This window comes from Eschrichtius robustus, chromosome 14 (assembly GCF_028021215.1).
Source record: "Eschrichtius robustus isolate mEscRob2 chromosome 14, mEscRob2.pri, whole genome shotgun sequence".
Taxonomy (NCBI): domain Eukaryota; kingdom Metazoa; phylum Chordata; class Mammalia; order Artiodactyla; family Eschrichtiidae; genus Eschrichtius; species Eschrichtius robustus.
In genome coordinates, this window is record NC_090837.1 from 92,699,185 (window position 1) to 92,716,385 (window position 17,201).

At 39.0% G+C, this 17,201-nt stretch overlaps 1 protein-coding gene across 1 annotated transcript in view; it reads right to left on the minus strand.

Annotated features, from left to right (window-relative positions):
• Positions 1-6,453: 6,453 nt before the first annotated feature.
• RTTN (rotatin) overlaps positions 6,454-17,201 on the minus strand; it is a 170,903-nt gene continuing 160,155 nt past the window's right edge. The window contains exon 50 of the mRNA XM_068563430.1: positions 6,454-6,516. The gene's annotated coding sequence lies outside the window, so the exon portion shown is untranslated. The remainder of the gene's footprint in view (positions 6,517-17,201) is intronic.

The following is a 17,201-nucleotide window of genomic DNA, read 5'->3' on the forward strand; positions in this document are numbered from 1 at the left end:
AACAAGAGCAGATGGAAACACAAATGCCAGATGCTGTGAGTGCAAATGCACACAGGTACACATTTTCTATGCAGAAGAGTTAAGATATGACTTATTGTGTCCTCTGACCCAGCAAGGTCACCACAAGATATTTATCCTAAAGAACAATAAATTTAGCAAAGATCTGTGTTTAAAAATGAAAATGTTTATTACAGCATTATTTCTATTAATGAAAACTGGAAACAATCTGCATGCCTTTCTCTAGTGGACTGGCTCAATTAATTGTGCTAAGTCCATAGGCTGGGATGCTCTTCAGCTCTTTAATGGTTATGCAGATCTCTATTTAGACATGCAAAATGTCTGTAATATACCAAGTGAAGAACTTTTTTCAACACACATCCACTCATAAAAATAAGACAGCAAATGAGCCATTCTGAAAAGTTCTACCCAGACTGGGAGCCCACACCCTCTCCTCACCTGGTGTGGCATTGCTGGGCCTAGCAGGCAGCACTCAGGACTCTACTGGCCACTGTCTTCTTCTTCCTCCTCTGTTTATCAACCTCCCCTCTCCTGATGGTCTCAAGGTTTCAAGGAAATAAATACCTGCACACACATTTTCAGGACCCCTGACCTGCGTATCAGGCCTGGGTAAGTACTAAGTTCCTCTTTGGGAATTGGTTCTAAAGACCCCAGGAAGCAGCAGACAGCCACTGCCCATGGACGGATGGGGACTTGCAGATAGTCACTATCTCTTCTCCGCAGCCATCCCCTGACAGAGCTCATTCCTTTCTCCTCTGCATCCCACGTTACTCTGTGCTGCTGCTATGTGATAACACTCCCTCTGCATTATGGTTAGTCAGTGAGAGAGAGTGAGAGTTACTCCCCTATAAACAAAAGAGTATGGCCTTTGCAAAGAGACTTATGTTCAAATCCTGATCCATTTTGGACTAGCCACAGGGCCTCCAGCTCCCAGGACTTTGATGACAGCACAGACCCTGCCAGCCCCAGTGGAGCACCCAGGCTGGCAAACCCCACCCTCATGTTATCCCAGCCAAGTGCCCTCCACCCAGATGGGGAATTTCAGACACAAAGCTCTGAATATTTCATTCAGCCTATTACACTCTCAATACTGCTGCATCCCAGGTACTTTAAAGAAATTTTTTACTTTCCAAAACAGCACAAAACATACATGTGCTAGGATACAAAATTAATATACAGAAATATGTTGCATTTCTATACACTAACAATGAACTATCAGAAAGAGAAATTAAGAAAACAAACCCATTTACAATCGCATCAAAAAGAATAAAGTAACTAGGAATAAACCTACCTAAGGAGGTAAAATATGTGTACTCAGAAAATGATAAGACCCTGATGAAAGAAACTGAAGATGTCACAAACAGATAGAAAGATATACCGTGTTTGTGGATTGGAATAATAATATTGTTAAAATGACCATACTACCCAAGGCAATCTACAGATTCAATCTAATCCCTATCAAAATACCAAGCGTATTTTTCACAGAACAAGAAGAAATAATCCTACAATTTGTATAGAAGCACAAAAGACCCCAAATAGCCAAAACAATCTTGAGAAAGAAGAATAGAGCTGGAGGTATTACACTCCCTGACTTCAGACTATACTACAGTATACTACTAAAGCTACAGTAATCAAAACAGTATGATACTGGCACAAAAACAGAAACATAGCTCAATGGAACAGAATAGAGAGCCCAGAAATAAACCCATGCACTTATGGTCATTTACTCTACGACAAAGGAGACAAGAATATTCAATGGAGAAGAGACAGTCTCTTCAATAAGTGGTGCTGGTAAATCTGGACAGCTACATGTAAAAGAATGAAATTAGAACATTCTCTAACACCATATACAAAAATAAACTCAAAATGGATTAAAGACCTAAATATAAGACCAGAAACCATAGAACTCCTAGAGGAAAATATGCAGAACACTCTTTGATATAAATTGTAGCAATATTTTTTTGGATCTGTCTACTAAAGCAAAGGAAATTAAAGCAAAATAAACAAATGGGACCTAATTAGACTTAAAAGCTTTTGTGTAGCAAAGGAAACCATCCACAAAACGAAAAGACAATCTACAGATCAGGAGAAAATATTTGCTAATGATATGACCAATAAGGGATTAATATCCAGCATATATAAACAGTTTATATAACTCAAGAAAACTAACAACCTGAATTTTAAAAAATGGGCAGAAGACTTGAATAGATGTGTTTCCAAAGAATACATATAGATGGACAACAGGCACATAAAAAGATGCTCAACATTGCTAATCATCAGGGAAATGCAAATCAAAACCACAATGAGATATTACCTCACAACTGTCAGAATGGCCATCATCAAAAGAACATAAATAACAAAGGTTGGCAAGGATGTGGAAAAAAGGGAACCCTTGCACGCTGTTGGTGGGAATGTAGATTGGTGCAGCCACTGTGGAAAACAGTATGGAGGTTTCTCAAAAAACTAAAAATAGAATTGCTATATGACCCAGCAATTCCACTCCTTGGTATTCAAAACAAAAACCCAAAACCTTCATTCGAAAAGATACATGCACCCCAGTGTTCATGGCAGCATTATTTACAATTGCCAACATATGGAAGCAACCTAAGTGTCCATCAAAACATGAATGGATAAAGAAGATGTAGTATAAATAAATACACTAGAATACTACTCAGCCATAAAAAGGAACGAATATTTCCATTTGCAACAACATGGATGGACTTGGGGGATATTATGTTAAGTGAAATAAGTCAGAGAAAGACAAATACTGTATGATTATCACTTATATGTGGAATGTAAAAAATAAAACAAACTAGTGAATGTAACAAAAAAGAAACAGAATCACAGATACAGAGAACAAACTAATGACTACCAGTGGGGAGAGGAAAGGAGAAAGGGGCAAGATAGGGGTAGGGGATTAAAGAGTTACAAACTAGTATGTATCAAATAAATAAACTACAAGGATATATTGTACAACATGGGTAATATAGCCAATATTTTATAATAACTGTAAATGGAATATAGTCTTTAAAAATTGTGGATTACTACCTTGTACACCTGAAACTTATGTAATATTGTACATCACCTACACCTCAATTAAAAAAACCATATATATACTTAAATTAGATCCTTGCTAGATATTGTTATTGCAAATTTCTGAACTTTTATTTTTGTTGTCATGGTTGTTCCTCTGCTTTGCTGGTGCCCTGAGGACAGTTTTGTCTGCAGTCGAGTAATGGAGCTTATATTTGAGCTGTTTGGTTAACAATTACACCAAGGTCATTGTCCCCATAGCCTGTCACCATGGCAGGGTAACTAGATAAGGGAAGGTTTGCTGCCTCAGCTACACAAGGCCCCACATCTTCCTGGAATTTGAATCCAGAATAAATGTAGTCTAATGTAGATAGGGTCCCATCTCTCTCTGGAGCTCCCCAGAATGGCTCCAACATACACCTGGTTGAACTGGTGTGTTTATTAACAGCCTCCCATTTCATTCTCAAAAGTGTCTTGGGCTTCCCTGGTGGCGCAGTGGTTAAGAATCTGCCTGCCAATGCAGGGGACATGGGTTCGAGCCCTGGTCTGGGAAGATCCCACATGCCACGGAGCGACTAAGCCCGTGAGCCACAACTACTTAGCCTGCGCGTCTGGAGCCTGTGCTCTGCAATGGGAGAGGCCGCGACAGTGAGAGGCCTGTGCATCGCGATGAAGAGTGGCCCCCGCTTGCTGCAACTGGAGAAAGCCCTCGCACAGAAACGAAGACCCAACACAGCCAAAAATAAAATATAAATAAATAAATTAATTTTAAAAAAAAAAGTGTCTTGGTTTGGATAATAGGTCATCTTAAAAGCCACCTTAGCTAGCTGTGGGTTTGAAGTCCCATGAGCAAGGAAACCCTTCAGTCCTGGACAAATCAGGATAGTTGGTCTCCACTTATACAGCAGTAACCAAGACCACCTGGGTCCTGGTGCTGGGTCCAGCCCATCTTCATTCCTGGTCAGCTCCTGGTCACCTTGGGAGGCTATTGTGTCTTTTCTACCCAGCTCTCAATCAGGATTACCCTTATCCGTCATAAAGCTTCTAACACTGCTGGCTGTCAAGAAGGCAGGGCCAGAGTCTCCATCCTCCTCTCCCCGGTGCATGTGGCCTCTTTGAAAAGTTCCCACCAGGTCCTGTGAAGGGCAAGCTGGGTCAGACAGAAAAACAGTCCTTCTATTCCCTTCCCTCAGGGCAATGGGAGCCTACCCACTTCATGTGTATCCACTCTGAGGGGGTAAGCAGTGATCCTTCTGAAAGTCAAATTATGACCTGCGGTGACCCTCTCTTTCCCGCACGAGATATAGAAGGAGCCAGCTCCTTTTTCAAAATGAATAGATGAACCAATATATAAATAGTTTACATTCCTTCTAACCTGATGCTGCACTATATATAAAACTGTGCCTTTTGTCTTATTTTTATCTGCTTTGCATCTGTCTCTGGATCCCCCAACTTGAATGTGAGTTCCTTGAGTGCAAAGACTGCCTTGTTCACTGCTGTGCCGAGTGTGACCCACCATCCTGGTTTGCCTGAGGCCAAGAAGTTTCCCAGGACATGGAATTTCAGTGCTAAAACCAGGACAGTCCCAGGTATACCTTGGCAGTTGGTCACACTAACTGTATCCCCAATCCAAAAGCAATGGCCAGTATGTAGCAGGTGTTCAATACACAATAACTATGATCTAACCTTATCTTATATATTTGGCTTATTTTCAATCATTTTACCACGTTTCCCATTTATTTCAATCTTCTCTGCTATTCTGAGCACCAGCATGCCTTTCTCTCTCTTAATTTCCTCTGAGGAACCATTCCACCACTTCAGTGCCCTAAATAAAAAGCTGAGATGTCCTCAAAGTTCAAAGTTGCATCACGGGCATAATTTTCCTTGTAGTATAGCTATGTAATCAAATTGTTCCTTTACCAACATGGATCAGATTTCATAGTTTAGCATAAACAGGCTGAAACTCTTTATTTTCCTGCATTTATTAAAACCAGAAATAAAAAATCTATTATTTTTTAATGAGAATGCTAAAATTATCTGGCTGACATGTTAATATCCTGGACACACTTCATTCATGGGGGGTAAAATATCCATTTCCCTAATGCCGAGACTGAACACTGGTGTCACCTTTGGGTCATCTTTTTCAACCCCTCATATTCAATCACCAAATACTGCAGAGTCAAAGAAAATATTTAAAAGAGCAACCTCTACACCTGTACTCTCACCGGCCTAGTCCTCAAAGCATACAACATGGGAGCATAGATTCACCTGCTTCTAACTCATCCTACAACTGCCCTTGGATCTACTTTCCTAATAACTACTTTCTGAGTAATAAAATTGATAGGCATTTTTCTGATCATCTCACTTAATCCTTCAACTATAAACAGCACAGGTAATGACTGTTAAGTGGTTACCAGTTGCCTGACACTTCTCTAAGGCTTTACATGTTTCATTCATTAAGCCTTTTAAAAATCTTAGAAAATAGGAATTGTTACTATTCTTACATTACATGTGAGGAAACAGGCACAGGGTGATTAAGTAACTTACCCAATGTTCCCCACACCTTTTAGGTAGCAAAACCAGGATGTGCACTCAGATGTTTGACTGTAGAGCACACACTCTTTACCTCAACATCCTACTGCCCCCCCATGGAGTCAGGTTTTTTCCCCACTCAACAGCTAATGAAGTGGGCTTTCAGCAGGTAGGAAACCTGCCTGAAGTTCCATGTGTAAGAGCCACCACAGCACACTGCCTTTCTTCTACGGTACTCCCCAGGTCAGAAATTTTCATTAGAAAAAATTATTTCCTATGGCAATGTTTCCCAAAGTGCATCTTCTAATTATCACAGACATTATGGAAAATGTGGATTTTGTGGATAAACTGGATTTGGAAACTTTACACTTTTTAATCCCCTTTTGGAAATGCAGATATCATTCAATGCAGCATATTAAAGGTTCTGAGAAAATCAGGAGCGAAGAAGCCTACTGAATTTAGTTTAAACCACTGTTTCTCAAACTAGTTTGACTGTGAAATTACATCTTTATGTATCCTCTATTAGCATACATCTCAGAACATACTTTGGAAAATGGTGTGCAATAGATTCACATCTAAACACCTTGGCTTCATTTTCAAAGTCTTACATAGTGTACTCCCTTCTTCACCTGTCCAAAGTCACTTCTCATTTGAGAATCAAAAATAAATGTAATTCAATATATCAACAAGTTAAAGAAGAAAAATTATGTGATCATATTGATTGACACAGAAAAAGCATTTGATAAAAAAATGTAACACCCACTCACAATAAAAGCCATGAGTTAGAAATAGAGGGGAATTACCTCAACTTGATAAAGATCATCTGCAAAGAACCCATAGCCAGGACTGAATGCTTTCCTCTTAAGACTGGGGAAAAGTAAGGAGGTCTGCTTGAACCACTGCTGTACAACATAGTACTAGATGTTCCAGCCACTGCAATAAAGCAAGAAAAAGAAATAAAAGGCACACAGATCAGGAAGGAGGACATAAAACTATTCCAAACTGCAGAGGACATGATTGTTTATGTAGCAAACTCAAGAAATCTACAAAATCTCCTATAACTAATAAGTGAGTTCAACAAGTTTGCAGTATACAAGATCAATACCCCGAAATCAACTGCATTTCTATATACTAATAATAATCATAGGGAAACGAAAATTTTAAACATAATACCATTTATAATCACTCCAAATAAAATAAAAGACTTAGGTGTCTGGTATATTTCTACCATGGGATACTACTCAACAGTAAAAAAGATCAAACTATTGATACATGCAAAAACTTGGACAAATCTGCAGGGAATCATGCTGAGTAAAAAAAAAAAAGCCAGTCTCAAAGGTTTCATAGTGAATGTATTCCATTTATACAACATTCTTGAAATGACAAAATTTTTTAAATTTAGAAATTTTAGAAAAGATTAGAAGTTGCCAGGGGTTAAAAATGGGGAGTGATGTGGGAAAGAAATATTTGTCATAACAGGCAACACGAAGGATCCTCATGATGTTCGAACTGTTTTGTATCTTGACTGTGGTGGGAGATATGCAAATTTACACAGGTGACAACATTGTATAGATCTTAATATAATTAATGCAATTATTCTTGTATTAACATGATATACCTATGCATCCTATACAGCTTAATACAATAGAACTTAAAACACACATGCACCCACACACAAATGAGCACAAGTAAAACTGGGGAAAGCTGAATACTGTAGGTGGATTGCACCAATGTCAATCTCCTGGCTGTGACATTGTACTCTATTTTCTAATATGCTACCATTGGGGGAAACTGGGTAAAAATATATGGAGTCTCTCTGTATTATGTCTTACAATTCCATGTGAATCTACAATTATCTCAATGAAATTTCAATGAAAATAAAGAGAGAAGGCAATAACATATCATAATATTTATGGTTCTTTGGTGCCCCACTGCCAGGAATCTTCTGTCAAGAGTCAGAACTGGGGACTCATTCACCTTTTAGGTGCCATCAAGAAGGGTATTTAGATTGGTTCAAGATGACAGAGTAGAAGGACATGCTCTCACTCCCTCTTGCGAGAGCACCGGAATCAAAACTAACTGCTGAACAATCATCGACAGGAAGACATTGGAACTCACCAAAAAAGATACACCACATCCAAAGACAAAGGAGAAGTCACAGTGAGACGGTAGGAGGGGCGCAATCAGAGTAAAATCAAATCCCATAACTGCTGGGTGGGTGACGCACAAACTGGAGAACACTTATACCACAGAAGTCCACCCACTGGAGTGAAGGTTCTGAGCCCCACATCAGGCTTCCCAACCTGGGGATCCGGCAAAGGGAGGAGGAATTCCTAGAGAATAAGACTTTGAAGGCTAGCAGGATTTGATTGCAGGACTTCGACAGGACTGGGGGAAACAGAGACTCCACTCTTGGAGGGCACACACAAAGTAGTGTGCGCATAGGGACCCAGGGGAAGGAGCAATGACCCCACAGGAGACAGAATCAGACCTACCTGCCAGTGTTGGAGGGTCTCCAGCAGAGGCAGGGGGTAGCTGTGTCTCACCGTGAGGACGAGGACACTGGCGGCAGAAATTCTGGGAAGTTCTCCATGGCATGAGCCCTCCCAGAGTCCACCATTAGCCCCCAAAACAGCCTGTAGGCTCCAGTGCTGGGTCGCCTCAGGTCAAACAACCAACAGGGAGGGAAGCCAGCCCCACAGATCAGCAGACAAGTGGATTAAAGTTCTACTGAGCTCTACCCAACAGAGAAACACCAGAGCTCTAACCACCACCAGTCTCTCCCATCAGGAAGCTTGCATAAGCCTCTTAGACAGCCTCATCCACAAGACGGCAGACAGCAGAAGCAAGAACTACAATCCTGCAGCCTGTGGAACAAAAACCACATTCACAGAAAGATAGACAAGATGAAAAGGCAGAGGGCTATGTAACACATGAAGGAACAAGATAAAACCACAGAAAAACAACTAAATGAAGTGGAGAGAGGCAACCTTCCAGAAAAAGAATTCAGAATAATGAGAGTGAAGATGATCCAGGACCTGGGGAAAAGAATGGAGGCAAAGACTGAGAAGATGCAAGAAATGTTTAACAAAGACCTAGAAGAATTAAAGATGAACAATACAATGACTGAAATGAAAAATACACTAGAAGGAATCAATAGCAGAATAACTGAGGCAGAAGAATGGAAAAGTGACCTGAAAGACAGAATGGTGGAATTCACTGCTGCGGAACAGAATAAAGAAAAAAGAATGAAAAGAAATGAAGACAGCCTAAGAGACCTCTGGGACAACATTAAATGCAACAACATTCACATTATAGGGGTCCCAGAAGGAGAAGAGAGAGATAAAGTACTCGAGAAAATATTTGAAGAGATTATAGTTGAAAACTTTCCTAACATGGGAAAGGAAATAGCCACCCAAGTCCAGGAAGCACAGAGAGTCCCATACAGGATAAACCCAAGGAAAAAACGCTAAGACACATAGTAATCAAATTGACCAAAATTAAAGACAAAGAAAAATTATTGAAAGCAGCAAGGGAAAAATGACAAATAACATACAAGGGAACTCCCATAAGGTTAACAGCTGATTTCTCAGCAGAAACTCTACAAGCCAGAAGGGAGTGGCAGGACATATTTAAAGGGATGAAAGGGAAGAACCTACAACCAAGATTACTCTACCAAGCAAGGATCTCATTCAGATTCAATGCAGAAATCAAAAGCATTACAGACAAGCAAAAGCTAAGAGAATTCAGCACCACCAAACCAGCTCTATAACAAATGCTAAAGGAACTTCTCTAAGTGGGAAACACAAGAGAAGAAAAGGACCTACAAAAACAAACCCAAAACAATTAAGAAAATGGTCATAGGAACATACATATCGATAATTACCTTAAACGTGAATGGATTAAATGCTCCAACCAAAAGACACAGGCTCGCTGAATGGATATAAAAACAAAACCCATATATATGCTGTCTACAAGAGACTCACTTCAGACCTAAGGACACATACACACTGAAAGTGAAGGGATGGAAAAAGATATTCCATGCAAATGGAAATCAAAAGAAAGCTGGAGTAGCAATACTCATAACAGATAAAATAGACTTTAAAATAAAGAATGTTACAAGAGACAAGGAAGGACACTACATAATCATCAAGGGATCAATCCAAGAAGAAGATATAACAATTATAAATATATATGCCCCCAACATAGGAGCACCTCAATACATGAGGCAACTGCTAACAGCTATAAAAGAGGAAATCGACAGTAACACAATAATAGTGGGGGACTTTAACACCTCACTTACACCAATGGAGAGATCATCCAAACAGAAAATTAATAAGGAAACACAAGCTTTAAATGACACAATAGACCAGATAGATTTAATTGATATTTATAGGACATTCGATCCAAAAACAGCAGACTACACTTTCTTCTCAAGTGTGCACGGAACATTCTACAGGATAGATAAAATCTTGGGTCACAAATCAAGCCTCAGTAAATTTAAGAAAATTGAAATAATATCAAGCATCTTTTCTGACCACAACGCTATGAGATTAGAAATCAATTACAGGGAAAAAAACGTAAAAAACACAAACACAGTGAGGATAAACAATACATTACTAAATAACCAAGAGACCACTGAAGAAATCAAAGAGGAAATCAAAAATACCTAGAGACAAATGACAATGAAAACACGACAATCCAAAACCTATGGGATGCAGCAAAAGCAGTTCTAAGAGAGAAGTTTATAGCAATACAGTCCTACCTCAAGAAACAACAAACATCTCAAATAACCAATCTAACCTTACATCTAAAAGAAGTAGAGAAAGAAAAACAAACAAAACCCAAAGTTAGTACAAGGAGGGAAATCAGAAAGATCAGAGCAGAAATAAATGAAATAGAAACACAGAAAACAATAGCAAAGATCAATAAAACTAAAATCTGGTTCTTTGAGAAGATAAACAAAATTGATAAACCATTATCCAGACTCATCAAAAAAAAGAGGGAGAGGACAGAAATTAATGAAATCAGAAATGAAAATTTCAGACACTGCAGAAATAGGAAGCATCCTAAGAGACTACTACAAGCAACTCTATGCCAATAAAATGGACAACCTGGAAGAAATGGACAAATTCGTAGAAAGGTATAGCCTTCCAAGACTGAACCAGGAAGAAATAGAAAACATGAACAGACCAATCACAAGTAATGAAATTGAAACTGTGATTAAAAATCGTCCAACAAACAAATGTCCAGGACCAGATGGCTTCACAGGTGAATTCTATCAAACATTTAGAGAAGACCTAACACCCATCCTTCTCAAAGTCTTCCAAAAAATTGCAGAGGAAGAAACAGTCCCAAACTCACTCCATGAGGCCACCATCACCCTGATACCAAAACCAGACAAAGATACTACAAAAGAAGAAAATTACACACCAATACCACTGATGAATATAGTTGCAAAAATCCTCAACAAAATACTAGCACACAGAAACCAACAGCACATTAAACGGATCATACACCATGATCAGGTGGGATTTATCCCAGGGATGCAAGGATTCTTCAATATATGCAAATCAATCAATGTGATACACCATACTAACAAATTGAAGAAGAAAAACCATATGATCATCTCAATAGATGCAGATAAAGCTTTTGACAGAATTCAACACCCATTTATGATAAAAACTCTCCAGAAAGTGGGAATAGAGGGAAACCTACCTCAACATAATAAAGGTCACATACGACAAACCCACAGCAAACACATTCTCAATGGTGAAAAATTGAAAGCATTTCCTCTAAGGTCAGGAACAAGACAAAGATGTCCACTCCCACCACTATTATTCAACATAATTTTGGAAGTCCTAGCCACAGCAATCAGAGAAGAAAAAGAAATAAAAGGAATACAAATTGGAAAAGAAGAAGTAAAACTGTCACTGTTTGCAGATGACATGATACTATACATAGAGAATCCTAAAGATGCCACCAGAAAACTACTAGAGCTAACCTATGAATTTGGTAAAGTTGCAGGATACAAAATTAATGCACAGAAATCTCTTGCATTCCTACGCACTAATGATGAAAAATCTGAAAGAGAAATTAACACTGCCATTTACCATTGCAACAAAAAGAATAAAATACCTAGGAATAAACCTACCTAGGGGGACAAAAGACCTGTATGCAGAAAACTATAAGACACTGATGCAAGAAATTAAAGATGATACAAACAGATGGAGAGATATACCATGTTCTTGGATTGGAAGAATCAACATTGTAAAAATGACTATACTTCCCAAAGCAATCGACAGATTAAATGCAATCCCTATCAAATTACAATGGCATTTTTTACAGAACTAGAACAAAAAATCTTAAAATTTGTATGGAGACACAGAAGATGCCGAATAGCCAAAGTGGTCTTGAGGGAAAAAAATGGAGCTGGAGGAATCAGACTCCCTGACTTCAGACTATACTACAAAGCTACAGTAATCAAGACAATATGGTACCGGCACAGAAACAGAAATATAGATCAATGGCACAGGATAGAAAGCCCAGAGATAAACGCACACACCTTTGGTCAACTAATCTATGACAAAGGAGGCAAGGATATACAATGTAGAAAAGACAGTTACTTCAATAAGTGGTGCTCGGAAAACTGGACAGCTACATGTAAAAGAATGAAATTAGAACACTCCCTAACACCATACACAAAAATAAACTCAAAATGGATTAGTGACCTAAATGTAAGACTGGACACTATAAAACTCTTAGAGGAAAACATAGGAAGGACACTCTTTGACATAAATCACAGCAAGATCTTTTTTGATCCACCTCCTAGACTAATGGAAATAAAAACAAAAATAAACAAATGGGACCTAATGAAACTTAAAAAGCTTTTGCACAGCAACGGAAACCATAAACAAGATGAAAAGACAACCCTCAGAATGGGATAAAATATTTACAAATGAATCAACGGACAAAGGATTAATCTCCAAAATATAAAAACAGCTCATGCAGCTCAATATCAAAAAACAAACAACCCAATCCAAAAATGGGCAGAAGACCTAAATAGACATTTCTCCAAAGAAGACATACAGATGGCCAAGAAGCACATGAAAAGCTGCTCAACATCACTAATTACTAGAGAAATGCAAATCAAAACTACTATGAGGTATCACCTCACACCAGTTAGAATGGGCATCATCAGAAAATCTACAGACAACAAATGCTGGAGAGGGTTGGAGAAAAGGGAACCCTCTTGCACTGTTGGTGGGAATGTAAATTGATATAGCCACTATGGAGAACAGTATGGAGGTTCCTTAAAAAACTAAAAATAGAATTACCATATGACCCAGCAATCCCACTACTGGGATACCATATACCCAGAGAAAACCATAATTCTAAAAGACACAAGCACCCCAATGTTCATTGCAGCACTATTTACAATAGCCTGGTCATGGAAGCAACCTAAATGCCCATCAACAGACGAATGGATAAAGAAGTTGTGGTACATACATACAATGGAATATTACTCAGCCATAAAAAGGAACGAAATTGGGTCCTTTGTAGAGACGTGGATGGATCTAGAGACTGTCATACAGAGTGAAGTAAGTCAGAAAGAGAAAAACAAATATTGTATATTAAAGCATGTATGTGGAACCTAGAAAAATGTTACAGATGAACTGGTTTGCAGGGTAGAAAGTGAGACACAGATGCAGAGAACAAACGTATGGACACCAAGGGGGGAAAGCAGCAGGGGGGGTGGTGGCAGTGTGATGAATTGGGTGATTGGGATTGACATGTATACACTAATATGTATAAAATAGATAACTAATAAGAACCTGCCATATAAAAAAATAATATAAAATTTTTTAAAAAAATAAAGGGTATTTAACTTGGGTTTTTGAGAGTTACAATTCATGCACTGCCTGTGATTTTCCCACCTCAAACAGACTGTGATATAGATATAAAGTAGCATAGGAGATACTAAACATTGCAGTTCCCTCTTCTCCCATAACTTTAAGGAAAGCAGGGGAATTATCCAGGCAGCATCCAGGAGCTTATGTAATACTAGCAGGTGAAAGAAGACGCCACACCAGGTTGTAAAACAGTGGCAAGGGTCTGATTTTCTTCCTTTATGCTTAGAAAGAATAGAGTAGGAGGTAGAACAGGAGTGATATTTTCTTTTTTCTCTAAAATATGAGCATGCTTTCATTTGATAAAGGAGGAATTTTTTTTTTTAATGAATCTGCCATTTTTTCTGTCACTAGAGAATTACTTTATTGGGGGATTAAATAAATGAAAATGATACCACAATGTAAATGGCAGTGGTTATGTGGGTTGGTGCCTTAAAGGCAATCTTTATATTTTTATTCATGAACCTCTTTATTTTACAAATTTCATATGAAAATGTATTATTGTTATAATCAGATAAGAACGTTTTAAATGAAAAAGGCAATGAATGATTACTTATTGAATGGATTAATAAGTGCTGCAGTCAAATCTTGTATAAGCTACCACAGTAAAACTATCCATGAAAATATGGACAAACTCTTCAATAAGTATTGATTGACCTGAATAGGTTCTGAATGAAAATAGGTGAGTACAAAAAGTATATGAATGTGCTTGATTCTTAGGAAGAGAAAGTCATTGCTAAAGTCAATTTCAGAGAGATAACAATGCATTGAAAGCAGTTTATTTAGACCATGTGACTCTGAACACAGGTCCCACACAGAGCAGACACTCTCATTTGAGTCTGTGCTCTGCAAATGGCATGCGGTGTCCTTCACAATTTGTCCACAATGGATCTTTATGAATTTCCAAATTACACACTCCAGTCACATTCATGGCAGTGAATTTCAAGCTGTTCTTCAAACAAAGCATTCTCTTTCAACCTCTGTGCTTTTACATTGAAACGGGCCTCCTGTCTGGGTTTAGTAAACTGCTTCTCCCTCAGGATGAGGAGAGAGACACAGGTGCTGGAAGTGGGCAGCTGTCAGTGACCTGGAAACTGTCTCTCGCAGCTGCAGGACTGCGGGGAGCTGGGGGAATGTGGGCCAGAAGTTAGAGCATCTCCTACAGCAGCTCTGGGGAGAAAGGCCTCACATACACATACATATATATATATATATATATACTGCAAAAAGAAATACAGAAGGGATAAGTCATAAACCAGGGATGACAGTTATATGTAGGGTTGGTGGGAAGCAGGTGGAGGCAAATGGATAGGAATGAGACCTCTCTGGCTATTCCTCTTCATATGATTTTGACTTTTGAGTTATGTATGTTTTACATATTCAAAAGAAAACAATTAAATGAAAGGATTAAAAAATCAAACTAAAATTGACTACAAAAAAATTAACCTAAGTGTACATCTAATATATAACCACACAGAAGAAGAATTAATTCCAGCCACTTTGGAACTCAGTTCTCTGACTATAAACTTTAATACTAAGGCTATATTCTAAACACAAAATAATTGCAACTGCAAAAAAACCAAAAAAATTTGAACTTTACTTAGCAGTAAAGTGGGACCAACTTGTTGCTGGTGGTATCACTCATGTAGTGATTCTGAAACTATTTTGCTGGGGTTGGAGGATAGAGGAACTGAGTAGATATATTCATTCTGATGTTGTAGGGAACCAGGGTTCTCACTGTGAAAAAGATACACAAATATGGAATGGGGAAAGGAGAAGAACTCTGTGTTCCTAGGCTAATATTAAAGTTATCAGTGTAAACTCAGGAAATTTAAAATAAGTTTTCTGGCTCTGTCCACTGAAAGGGTCTAGAAGCAGTGACAGCTGAGTGGCCCAGCACAAGCCTATCTACCCCCGTCGGCTTGGTTTCTAGATCTCATTCCCTATAGTATTTTGGACAGCTATGAATATACTAGCAACATTATATATTTGATGACACAATTGGGCACTGAGGCGCCTTTTACTTTAGCCACCAGCAGAATGAGGTCGGGTCAGTTTTCTGAATCTAATGATCTAAGGCCCTTGAAGAGGAAGTGGGAGTGGAAAGTAAAGAAGGGACCACTTCTGAGAGTGTTGTCGGTGGAGCCATCACAAAGCACACTCAGTTATGCTGTAATTTTGACAAGGTCAGTGGATATGAAAGAGCAAAACTGTAGTCTGTTGAAAATTTGGAAACATTTTTAGAAGAGATAAACATGAGCTTCTAGTAGGGTATTTTATTCTTTTTCAAAGTCAATCATTTATCTCTTTATTATTCCTTAATTACCATAATTATAAAAATTTTTGTATAAGAACACCAAAAATTTCCCCATATTACATTTCACGATCCTCTGCAGTCTGCACATGTCCTGCCGAGACTGTCAGTAACCTTGGTTGTGTGACTGCTGTCGTGTCAGCTTGAACAAACTGCAGTTACGGTGACAAAGAGGAACTGTTAACCACTGGATGATTCCACAATGCAGTGCATGGAATGTGGAGGAAACTGTAATTCCTCTTGGACGGGCGGCCACTTAGATCTAAAAGGACCTGAGAAATCAGGCCGATAGGGAGGCATATGGATAGTGAGAAGGAACAGTAGGAATGAGACAAGGGTTTACAAGCAGAGCCAGGGTCTTCCCAGTACAGGTAATAACTGAAGTCAGAGGGGTGGTATGACATCTTGGGGGAAAGTACACAGGAGAAAGAGCTGAAGAATGTTTATAGTAAAACTAAAGCAAAAACAACACCAGTCAAACCCTAAACCTTACATTTCTAAAGGGTCCTTGAAAGGTCAGAAGACAGATCTTATGCTGGGTTCAAATTCTCAGAAATGAGAACTAGCTCAGCGCTGAGTAGAAGTAAAAGTGAAACATAAGCCCTTGCCACAAGTGTTTTCAATTTAGTGATCATCCTCTAGCTAACAATAAATAATAACATTTCTGTTCTATAAAATAGGGCACCAACAAGGTGTGCTAAATAAGAAGGAGGTCTGAAGACTAAATAAGAAAAGTTTAGCCCTCTTAAGATGCTAGAAGAAGAATATTAGGGGTCCCCAAGACACACGCACACATACTGAATTCAGATATATGAAATGTCTCACCTACTAATCGAGCAGAGGGAAGGAAATTAGTGGCTGTTGCCCGAGAACTTGGGATATACGATTCTCCAAGTATGGAATAAAAGCAGACCAGCAGTTGTTTTCTTTTCAATTTAATAACTGTATTAACTTGATCTGCGCTCTTATCAGCTCTAAGCAGAGAGGAGACAGACCTTTAACTTCATTGGATTGGAGAACAATAACACATAATTCAAATGCTTCAGGGAGTGAGGCTGGTGATTACTGTTTGGCATCCAAATGTAAAATTAGGTGGAGGATGGCTGTATAATCAGAAATACCCATGTGTGGGAGCCAGCGGACGTTCAAGCTGGCGGTGGGTGGAGCCCCGCCCAGAGCAAGGTGACAGGACCCCGGGATCAGGGCAGCCCTGCCTGTGGCCTCGGAGCCCGAGCCACGTGGGGTAGCTTTTGCACAGGAGCACAGCCCCGCCCAGCGCAGGGTATCCAAGCCCAAGCGATGCCGGCGCCTGAACGGGGTGTTAAGTAGTCAATTTGAAGACGTTTGGGCTGCTTGGTATCACTCTCTCTTTGTTTCTAGGTATCTTGTCCAAA